This window comes from Hypanus sabinus, chromosome 1, assembly GCF_030144855.1.
Source record: "Hypanus sabinus isolate sHypSab1 chromosome 1, sHypSab1.hap1, whole genome shotgun sequence".
NCBI lineage: Eukaryota > Metazoa > Chordata > Chondrichthyes > Myliobatiformes > Dasyatidae > Hypanus > Hypanus sabinus.
In genome coordinates, this window is record NC_082706.1 from 110405394 (window position 1) to 110417474 (window position 12081).

General features: G+C 42.5%; 1 protein-coding gene across 5 annotated transcripts in view; it reads left to right on the forward strand.

Moving 5' to 3' along the window:
- Window positions 1-12081, forward strand: part of scap (SREBF chaperone) — a 128096-nt gene that overhangs the window by 15630 nt on the left and 100385 nt on the right. The window contains exon 1 of one of the 5 annotated variants that reach the window (XM_059974365.1): window positions 3584-3732. The exons of the other annotated variants lie outside the window; for them this stretch is intronic. The gene's annotated coding sequence lies outside the window, so the exon portion shown is untranslated. Of the gene's footprint in view, window positions 1-3583; window positions 3733-12081 lie in introns of those variants that run through there. 5 annotated transcript variants of the gene reach the window in all.

Sequence of the window (12081 nt, forward strand, 5' to 3'; positions counted from 1 at the left end):
GATGTCATCCCACAAGAGTAAGAACTGCTTACACCAGTGCCTTATAGAGCTGCATCATTACTTCCTCGCTTTTATATTTTAGCCTTCTCGAAATTTATGCTAACATTGCATTTGCCGCCTTTACCACCAACTCATCCTGCAAATTAACCTTTAGGGAATCCTGCGCGAGGACTTGGATTTTTGAATTTTCTCCTCATTTGTGCTTCTTTTCCTGTTACCGAAGTGCATGATCGTACACTTCCTGACACTGTCTTCCATCTGCCGCATCCTTGCCCATCCTCCAAATTTGTCTGAGTAGTTGCGCAGCCTCCCTTGTATCTTCACGTTGTCTACAGACTTGGCCACAAAGCCGTTAAATCTGTCATCCATCTCAATGACATATAACTTAAAAAGAGGTGGTCCTAACACCAACACCTGCGGAACACCACTAGTCACCGGCACTAACGGCTCCCTTTATTCTCGCTCTTTGCCTCCTGCCAGTCAACCAAAGCTCTATCCATACAAGTATCTTTTCTTGTAATATCATGGGCTCTTGTTAAGCAGCTTGATGTGCAGCACTCTTTAAATATTTGTAAAAACCTTTGGTACCCTCTTTGGCTAGCTTAGTTTCGTATTTCATCTTTTTTCTCCTTGTGGCTTTTTTAGTTGCCTTCTGTTTTATGTAAGTTTCCCAATCCTTTAACTTCACACCAATTTTTGCTCTATCATATTCAGATTCAGGTTATTGTCATTTAGAAACCACAGATGCAATGCAGTTTAAAAAATGTGACAACGTTCCTCCAGAATGATATCACAAAAGCATATGACAAAACAGACTACACCAGAAAATCCACATAATGTTTGGCAATCCCCAATCCAGAGTTCAGAGAGGCTGCTGCATATTAATATCACGCTACCGTCTTAGCGCGTTTCCTGGAAAGGAGCTCCAATCCCACCAGACAAACAAGACCAAAAACTAAAGCTACAAGACCTGCACAAAACCACATAGTTACAACATATAGTTATAACAGTGTAAACAATAGCATAATTGATAAAAAAAAACAGACCATGGGCACAGTAAAAATTGTCCAAAGATGTTAAAGGACTATAAGTTCAAAAGAAATCACCACACAGTTTCGACAAGTCCTCAGGGTCCCGACAGACTCGCCATCCCACGCCAGCGGCAGAAGGGAATACCCCCGCTATGGATTTCCACGGCGCCATCCGACTCAGCCTTGCAGAATCAGCACACAGTGAAAGCTCTGTCGAAACCAGCCTCGCAGACGCAGCACACACCGAAAGTGACCTGACCGCAGCGGACTCCGAGTCCGTCGAAACTCCGAGCCGACGATCATCCCCTCTGGCACAGCTTCTCCGAGCACCATCTTCTGCCGAGCGTATTAAGATGGCCCCGCCAATGGCCATTGGCAGTGCGACCCCAAGGACTGGGGGCCTGTTCTTCCCAGCAGAGTCCCGGACTTCACAGCAGCAGCAGCAACGAGAAAGGTCTTCCTGGAGATTTCCCGATGTTCCTCCGTGCTCTCACGTCCATTTTCAATCAATTACGATTGTGCACGACAACCCACTTCACAAATAACAGATAATCAGCTCCGGAGTGGCCGCTGCAAGCTGCGTCGCACCGCCATCTTGGAATATGCCCTCTCTTTTGCTTTTTATGTTGGCTTTGACTTCCCATATCACTCATGGTTCCATCATTCTGCCTCTGGACTACTACTTCTTTGGGATGTACCTGACCTGTGCCTCCTGAATTACTCTCAGAAACTCCAGCCATTGCTGCTCTGGAGCAATACGTTACATATTTGAATTGAGATGTATTCTTTTTTTTAGTTGGAGTTTATAGCTAAGCAGGGAAGAGTGTTGTGTATTCAATAATTCAGTAATTGAGTAATAATGTAAATATTTTTGATTAGGCATTCTTTGTTTACATAATTCATTCCAGGGTTATATGTAAGAAGTACATGAAAGGCATACAATATTATGCCTCACTAAAGTAAAACTAAGAATACTCGTCTTCCCAGCTCCTGTGGATTTCTTTTGATTAGTTTTTGGAGTTACAACACAGCACAAGTTACATTTGGGCGTTGTATGCTGGACACATTCCATCAATTTCTCACACCTCTGCTTCTCCCCCACCAACTAAAGAGGCCAAGGCTAGACAATCCCTAGTTCTTATAATATCCCATTGTCCGCATTCAACAAACTATTCTTTGTAATGTGTGCCGGACATAAAATTATTCTACCACCAAATGCAATTTCCCCTCCCCTTTCTTTTAACAATTTTCAAACGTAAAGCATCGAACAGTACAGACTGTTCTGACTGTGATGTTATGCTTTTAACCTACTCCAAGATCAATCTAGCACTTCGTCCAATTTATCACATTAATCTGTATTATTTCAATCTCACAGCAATGAAGCTGATCATTGTGCAATATTCACGTGTTTGCCCATCCCTGTTAGGTGTGCATTGTCAACCAAACAGCTTCTGAAATATGCATAAATCAGTTCTTGATTCTGTACCTTGAGTGAAGTAAATCCAAGAAACAATAGAATCAATCAAAGATCCCACACAGCAGAACAATCAGTGTGCAAAAGTCATCAAACTTTGCAGAAGCAGAAGATAAAAATAAGTAACTAGGCAATAAATGTGAGGTGAAGAGTCCTTGAACATAAGAACATAAAAAATAGGAGTAGTAGTAGGCCATCTGGCCCATCAAGGCTGCTCCATCATTAAATAAGATCATGGCTATGAACTCATTTTCACCTACCTGCCTTTTCCTTAATTCCCCTACTATGCAAAACTCTATGCAACCTTGTCTTAAATATATTTACTGAGGTAGCCTCCACTGTTTTGTTGGATAGAGAATTCCACAGATTCGCCACTCTCTGGGAATAGCAGCTCCTCCTCAATCCTAAATCTTTCCCCCTGAATCCTGAGGCTATGTCCCTTAGTTCTAGTTTCACCGACCAATGGAAACAACTTTTCTGCTTCTAACTTATCTATCCCTTTCATAATTTTATATATTTCTATAAGATCTTCTTTCATTCTTCTGAATTCCAGCGAGTACAGTCACAGGTGACTCGGTCCCTCCTCATAGCAGAACTGGTGCTGTGTTTAGCCACACAGTCTTAAGTGTAAAGCAAGTCGAGCTTTATGGTGCACCTGTGTTGATGGAGATTGTTAAGGAGATGTTGTTGCTAATTGGAACTGAATGGAGTCTGCAAGTGAGGAAACTGAGGATCTAATTGCACAGGGGGTATTGAGGACAAGCTCTTGAGGGAATGGTAGCATTGAATGCTGAGCTGTGATAAAGAACATTGTGATTTATGCATCTTTGCTGTTCAGATGTTCCAGGGTTGAGTGAAGAGCCAATGAAATAGCATCTGCTGTGGACCTGAAGTACTGGGAGATAAAATGAACTGGATTCAAGTCACTTTTCAGACAGGAGTTGATCTGTTTCATCACCAACCTATCAAAACACTTCATCACATTGGATGTAAGTGTTACTGGACGATGATCATTGAGGCAGGTTACCATGTTCTTGGGCACCGGTGTAATTGAAGCCTGCTTGAAAAAGGTGACTACCTCTGACTGTCAAAGTCAAAGGTGAAAGATGAATAACAAGGTAATGTTCATGGCTTGTTGGGAATTCTGATGGCAAAGGGAAGAAGCTGGTCTTAAAACACTGAGTTTGGATCTTCAAGTTCCAGTAATATGAAGGGGGCCTATCCCAGGTAAGAAGGGTCTTTAAAGATGGATGTCACCTTCTAAAGGCACTTCCTCTTAAAGACATCCTTAATGGAAAGGTGAATTGTGCTTATTATGGAACTGGCTGACACTACAGCTTGCTCAATTCTCTTGCAGTCCTGTGCACTGCAGGCTCTATTACCAGGCATTGATGCAACCAATCAGAATGCTCTTCACAGTTCACATATAAATTTGTACTGTACGCTGAAATAACAAATAATCTCTTCAAACTCCTAATGAAGTGCCTTCATGCTTTCTGCTCATAGAGAGGACAAGAATTTTCTGGCAGGCAGCTTAGCCAGATGCATTTGTCCAGATTGCAGGGATCTCCAAGGGCCAAGTAATAATAGACTCAGGTGAGGTGCTATGGACTTTGCAAGTCATCCTTGAACTTCTCACAAACAAACATGGATATCCTAACTTGAACTTATAAGTACTAGGTGATTATCATCAGCATTTCAGTTTGTCATGTACTAGGCAAACTCCTGATTCATGGTGTCAATTACAATTGCTTGAATGTAATTTTCTGCTCCAGGATGGCTCCCTGTAAAGTCAAAGCTACATTGCAACATTAAGGATAATCACTAAAAGGGTTTAAGTATATTTTTGTCTCTGGTCGTTTTTGTACTGGTCAGGAATGCCAAACAAGAATCTGCAGATATCATTTCCCATTGTTTGGTCAGCTCTTGTATCTTTCATAATATCACCATTGCATGCTGCTACTCCACTAATGACAACAGAATCAATATTTTCTATTTAAGTTGTGCTGTCTAGCTAGCAAAGCATCTCAAAATATTTCAGAGGAACATTGCCAAACAAAAAGTAGATGATACAGCCCATAAGGAGGTGTTGGGTCAGATGAGTGAAAACCTGGCAAAAAAGATATCTGTTTGAAGGGTTAGAAATAGAGAGTGACTTACAGAGTTTGTGGACTTAGTAGCTGAAGGCATACAAGGAGAAATGACAGACAGGTGGTGATAATTCAGCATTTTAAGTTAAAGAAATGGCCGTGTTTGTTGTTGATTGTGAATCTTATGCGATGGTGAGGAAATGTATTCCTGATTACAACAAAACCCACACAGCAATTCACAGAGGCTGAGAAATATTAGTGCTGCTTGGCACTGGTTGTCTTTAAGGAAAAGTCTTGACAAGCTACCCGTAACATCCAGTGGCATCTACCATCACTGGTTAATATACCAACGGTTGTCATCTTTCTGTTCAGCTATTGAACAAAGACTTAACTGGATTAGGAATATAAGGACAGTTCAGAACTGTTTTTTGAATGCCTCACCTCAAACATTTGAACAGTAGTTCGAACGCATTGAAATGCTCTTTATCCGCAGCACTGTTGTCCCACGTGGCTGGGTCCTTAGCCCTCTGCTTTACTCACTGTATGCTCACAACTGTTCTGCCAGATAATCCTGTAACTGCATTTATAAGTTCAGAGATGACACCACAGTAATGGATAAGATCTCATCAACAGAATACAGGAAGGAGATAGCATGGTGGCAACATCAATATCAGCAAAACAAAAGTACTAATCATTGACTTCAGGAAGCAGGATAGAGTACAAGCCCCTTTTGTATCAATGATGCTGAGATAGAGATGATGAATGTGGTTGTGAGCATCAAATCTCTAGGAGTAAGCATCACCAATTACTTGTTCTGGCCCAGCAATGCTGAAGCTATTGCCAAGAAAGCCTATCACTGCCTATTTCCACAGAAGGTTGAGGAAGTTCAGTCCCAAATGACCTTCAACTAATTTTACAGGTGCACCTTATAAAACATCTGACCTGGATATATCATAAGCCAATAGACAATAGGTGCAGGAGTAGGCCATTCGGCCCTTCTAGCCAGCACCGCCATTCACTGTGATCATGATTGATCATACACAATCAGTACCCCGTTCTTGCCCTCTCCCCGTATCCCTTGACCACGCTATCTATAAGAGCTCTATCTAACTCTCTCTTGAATGCAACACACATAATAAGCAACACACACAAAATGCTGGAGGGATTCAGCAGGCCATGCAGCTTCAATGGAAAAGAATATTATCAACTTTTCGGGCCGAGACCCTTCAGCAGAACTGGAGAGGGAAAAAGATGAGTAGATATAAAAGGTGGGGGAAGAGGAGCGAGAAATACAAGGAGATAGATGAAATTGGGAGGGGGGTGAAGTAAAGAGCTGGGAAGTTGATTGGTGAAAGACATAAAGGGCTGGAGAAGAGAGAATCTAATAGGAGGGACCAGAAAACCATGGAAGGAAGAAAAGCAGGGAGGAGCACCAGAGGGAGGCGATGGGCAGGCAAGGAGATGAGGTGAGAGAAGGAAAAGGGGGGTGGGGAATGGTGAAGTGGAGGGCATTACTGGAAGTCTCAGAAATCAATGTTCATGCCATCAGATTGGAGGCTACCCAGACGGAATATAAGGTGTTGTTGTTCCAACTTGAGTGTGGCCGCCTCATGACAGTAAAGGAGGTCATGGATTGACATATTGGAATGGAAGGTAGAATTGAAATGGGTGGCCACTGGGAGATCCCACTTCTTCTGGCAGACAGAGCGTAGGTGCTCGGTGGAGCGGTCTCCCAATCTGTGTCGGGTCTCATCGATATACAGAAGGCCACGCTGGGAGCACCAGACACAATATACAACGCCAACTGACTCACAGATGAAGCGTCACCTCAGCTGGAAGGTCTGTTTGGGGCCATGAAAGGTAGTGAGAGAGGAGGTGGGGGCAGGTGTATCACTTGTTCTGCTTACAAGGATAAGTGCCAGGAGAGAGGTCAGTGGGGAGGGACAAATGGACAAGGGTCATGTAGGAGTGATCCCTGTGGAAATCACTGGGAAAAACACAGGGGAGGGAGTGGAAAGGGAAAGATGTGTTTAGTGATGAGATCCTGTTGGAGATGGCGGAAGTTATGGAGAGTTATGTGCTGTACATGGAGGCTAGTGGAGTGGTAGATGAGGGCAAGAGGAACTCCAGTCCAGCTGAAGGGTCTGCACTCGAAACATCAACTGTATACCTTTCCTTAGAAGCTGCCTGGCTTGCAGAGTACCTCTGGTATTTTGTGTGTGTTGCTTGGATTTCCAGCATCTGCAGATTTTTTTCTTATTTGTGATTGGATAAGTAATAACTTGGTATGGCAACAAAAAAATTGCAGTGATGTGAACACTGCTCAGTCTATTACAAAAACCAGCCTACCCTTTATTGACTCTGTTTACGTTTCCTGCTGCCTGCAAAGCAGCTCATGTAATCAGTGATCCGTCCTACCCGGTCATTTTCTCTTCTCCCCCTTCCATCAGAGAGTTGATAGAAAAGCTTAAGAACACATACCACCATGCTCAAGGATAGCTTCTATCTCATTGTCATAAGACCCCTGAACCGACCTTTTGTCTGATAAATGTAGCCTTGAGTAGTGCCCAATCAGAGAGATCAGAAGCCTGAGAAGACATAGTTCACCGAGGTTTGCCGATTTAGTAGAAAAGCTAATGACTCATGGCAGTTTGGAGCTTTGAGCGGCACCCATTCAGAGAGCTCGGAAACCTGAGAAGACGTAGTTCACACAGGTTTACCGATTAAGTAGAACAGGCAGCAACTTGCAGTAGTTAGATTTGAGCAGCGGCTAATCAGTGTTCAGGATTGATTGGCAACAACAAATTAAACTAAAGCAGGGGCAGGTGGAGCAGACATTGACGAAGTGGATAGAGTTGGAGTGGGGGGATTTTGAGGCTTCAGCTCTTCAAGGCTTCAGCAAGGAGAGTCTTGTCAGAGAAGGCAAAAAATCCCCTCCTCCCCGCCCCGATCCACAGTTTATTCTTTTTCCTTATTTAGATTTGCTCAGCTAAAAGTGTAGAAATGCTTGGCAGGACAGTGGAATGCTCCTCTTGTGGGATGTGGGAACGCGGGAGACTTGCAGTGTCCTTTCGACTACGCCTGTAAGAAGTGCATCCAGCTGCAGCTTTTAACACTCCACATTAAGGAGCTGAAGCTGGAACTGGATGAACTCTGGATCATTCAGGAAGCTCAAGGGCTGATAGATAGGACATATAGAAAGATAGTTACACCCAAGGTGCTGAACACAGGAAACTGGGTGACAGTCAGGAAGGGGAAAGTGGTTAAGGAAGCAGTGTAGAGTACCCCTGTGGCCAACCCCCTCAATGACAGGTATATTACTTTGGATACTATCGGGGATGGGAGGGAGATACCCTAACAGAGGAAAGTCACAGCTGTCAGATCTCTGGCACTGAGTCTAGCTCTGTGACTCAGAAGAGAAGTGGGGGAGGAGAAGTGAGCTGTGTTAATAGGGGATTCGTTAGTTAGGGGAACAGAAAAGAGGTTCTGTGGACGAAAATGAGATTCCTGGATGGTATGTTGCCTCCCAGTGCCAGGGGCCGTGATATTTCAGATCGAGTCCTCAGCATTCTTATAAGTGGGAGAGTGAAGAGCTAAAGATCGAGGTCCATGTAGGCACCAATGGCACAGGTAGGAAGAGTGACGAGGTTCTGCAAATTGAGTTCAGGGAGTGAGGTGCTAAGTTAAAGGACAGGATCTGCAGGGTTGTGATTTCTGGATTGCTACCTGCATGCCACATGCTAGTGAGGCCAGAAATAGGAAGAACATCTTTAACGCGTGACTAAGGAGTAGTTGTAGGAGGAAGGGCTTGAGATTTTTGGATCATTGGACTCTCTTCCAGGGAAGGTGCGACCTGTACAGAATAGACAGTTGGCCCCTAAACTGGAAGAGGACTAAAACCCTAGCAGGAAGGTTTTTTGGTGCTGCACGATGAGGTTTAAACTAGAGTTGTCTGGACGATGAGAACCAGAGTGCCAGAACAATTAATGGAGAGGTTGTGGAGACCGATGTTGTTAAAACCTCAGGCAAAAGACTGGAACCAAAAAGGTTGAGTGTGGTACAACTGATGTCCTGAGCTGCATGTATTTCAATGCAAGAAGTATTGTGAGGTCAGTGTATGGATCAACACCTGGAATTATTATATAGTAGCCATTAGTGAGATTTGGTTACAGGAAGGGGGAAGGACTGACAGCTCATTATTCCAGAGGTCTGTTAGTTTAGACGCAACAGAACAGGAAGAATTAGAGGAGGAGGAGTCATGTTACTAGTTAGGGAAAATGGCATGGCAGTGTTCAGGACAGACTGGAGAACTTGTCTAGTGAGACATTATGAGTGAAACTGAGTAATTGGAACGGCATGACCACATTAATGAAGCTATATTACAGACTACCCAACATGCCAGATGATTCAGAGGAACAAATTTGCAGCGAGATCTCAGACTATTGCAAATAAAATATGGTTGTTATTGTAGGTGATTTTAACTTTCCACATTTTGACTGGGATTCTCATACTGTGGAAGGACTAGATGGGATAGAGTTTGTTAAATGTGTTCAGGAAAGTTTCCTTTATCAATACATGGAAGTCTCAAAAAGAGAGAGTGTGCAGTACTTGATCTGCTATTAGGAAATGAGACAGAAGTTTGTGTATGGAGCACTTTGCATCTAGTGATCACAATCCCATTAGTTTCATAGTAAATATTGAAAAAGATAGGTCTGGTCTGTGGGTTGAGAATCTAAATTGGAGAAAAGCAAATTTGATGGTATCAGAAAAGATCTGGCAAGTGTGGATTGGGACAGGCTATTTTGTGGCAAAAGTGCCTTGATAACTGGGAAGCTTTCAGAAGTGAAATTTTGAGAGTACAAAGCTTATATGTATGTGCCTGTCAGAATAAAAAGTAAAGATGAAAGATATAGGGAACTTTGGTTTTCAAGAGACATTGAGATCCTGGTTAAGAGAAAAAAGAGATATATAGTAGGTATAGGCAGGTGGGAACAAATGGGGTGTTTATGGAGTGTAAGAAGTGCAAGATTACACTTAAAGAAATTGGGAGTACTAAAGGAAGGCATGAGGGCTGCCCTAGCAGGCAAGGTGAAGGAGATCCTAAGGGATTCTACAGATAATTTAAAAGCAAAAGGATTGCAAGGGACAAAATTGGTCATCAGAAAGATCAGAATGGTAATCCATGTGTGCAGCCAAAAGAGATGGGGAGATCATAAATACATTTTTTGCATCCATATTTACTCAGGAGATGGGACATAGAGTGTATAGAAGTGAGACAAAGCAGCATCGACCTTGTGAACCCTGTACAGATTATAGAGGAGGAGGTGTTTGCTGTCCTGAGGCAAAAAGAGGCTCCAGTGGATTTAAACTAGATACAAGGGGGGAGGGGAACCAGAGTGTGGGAACAGATGTATGGGAGAAGGAAGGAAAAGAAGATAGTAAAGTTGTTTGCACCATTAAAGATAAACAGAGAGGAAGAGGTGGAGAAATTCTTAAATGCATTTACTTTAATGCTAGGAGCATTGTAAGAAAGCTGGATGAGCTTGGAGCATGGATTGATACCTGTAAATATGATGTTGTAGCTATTAGTGAAAAATGGTTGCAGGAGGGGTGTGATTGGTAACCAAATATTCCTGGATTTCGTTGCTTCAGGTGTGATAGAATCGGAGGGACAAGAGGGGGAGGTGTTGCATTGCTTGTCAGAGAAAATATTACGGCAGTGCTCTGGCAGGATAGATTAGAGGGCTTGTCTAGGGAGACTATTTGGGTGGAATTGAGGAATGGGAAAAGTGTAGTAACACGGGGTATACTATAGACCCCCTAATGGGGAGCGAGAATTGGAGGAGCAAATTTGCAAGGAGATAGCAGGTATTTGTAGAAAGCACAGGGTTATGATTGTGGGAGATTTTAATTTTCCACACATAGACTGGGAAACCCATACTGTAAAAGGGATGGATGGTTTGGAGTTTGTAAAATGTGTGCAGTATAGTTTTTTGCAGCAATGCATAGAGGTACCAACTAGAGAAGGGGCAGTGTTGGATCTCCTGAGATAGGTCAGTTGACGGAGGTATGTTTTGGGGAGCACTTTGGGTCCAGTAATCACAATTCCATTAGTTACAATATAATTATGGAGAAGGATAGGACTGGACCCAGGGTTGAGATTTTTGATTGGAGAAAGGCTAACTTTGAGGAGATGCGAAAGGATTTAGGAGTGGATTAGGACAATTTGTTTTATGGGAAGGATGTAATAGAGAAATGGAAGTCATTTAAAGGTGAAATTTTGGGGATACAGAATCTTTATGTTCTTGTTAGGTTGAAAAGAAAGGTTAAAAGTTTGAGAGAGCCATGGTTTTCAAGGGATATTGGAAACTTGGTTCGGAAAAAGAGAGATATCTACAATAAATATAGGGCAGCATGGAGTAAATAAGGTGCTGGAGGAATATAAATAATGTAAAAAGAATCTTAGGAAAGAAGTTAGAAAAGCTAAAAGAAGATATGAGGTTGCTTTGGCAAGTAAGGTGAAAATAAATCTGAAGGGTTTTTACAGTTATATTAATAGCAAAAGGATAGTGAGGGATAAAGTTGGTCCCTTAGAGAATCAGAGTGGACAGCTATGTGTGGAGCCAAAAGAGATGGGGAAGATTTTGAACAAGTTCTTTTCTTCGGTATTCGCTAAGGAAGGAGAAGGATATTGAATTGTATAAGGTAAGGGAAACAAGTAGGGAAGTTATGGAAGCTATGACGATTAAAGAGGAGGAAGTACTGGCGTTTTTAAGGAACCTAAGAGTGGATAAATCTCCGGATCCTGACAGGATATTTCCTAGGACCTTGAGGGAAGTTAGTGTAGAAATAGCAGGGGCTGTGACAGAAATATTTCAAATGTCATTAGAAACGGGAATGATGCCAGAGGATTGGCATATTGCTCATGTTGTTCCATTGTTTAAAAAGGATTCTAAGAGTAATTATAGGCCTGTAAGTTTGACATCAGTGGTGGGTAAATTAATGGAAAGTATTCTGAGAGATGGTATATATACTTACCTAGATAGACAGCATCTGATTAGGAACAGTCAACATGGATTTGTGCATGGAAGTCATGTTTGACAAATCTTATTGAATTTTTTTGAAGAGGTTACTAGGAAAGTTGACGAGAGTAAAGCAGTGGATGTTGTCTATATGGACTTCAGTAGGGCCTTTGACAAGGTTCCACATGGAAGGTTCAGTCGTTAGGTATTAATGTTGATGTAGTAAAATAGATTCAACAGTGGCTGGATGGGAGATGCCAGAGAGTAGTGGTGGATAACTGTTTGTCAGGTTGGAGGCTGGTGACTAGTGGTTTGCCTCAGGGATCTGTACTGGGTCCAGTGTCCTTTGTCATATACATTAATGATCTGGATGATGGGGTGGTAAATTGGATTAGTAAGTATGCAGATGATACTAAGATAGGTGGCGTTGTGGATAATGAAGTAGGTTTTCAAAGCTTGCAAAG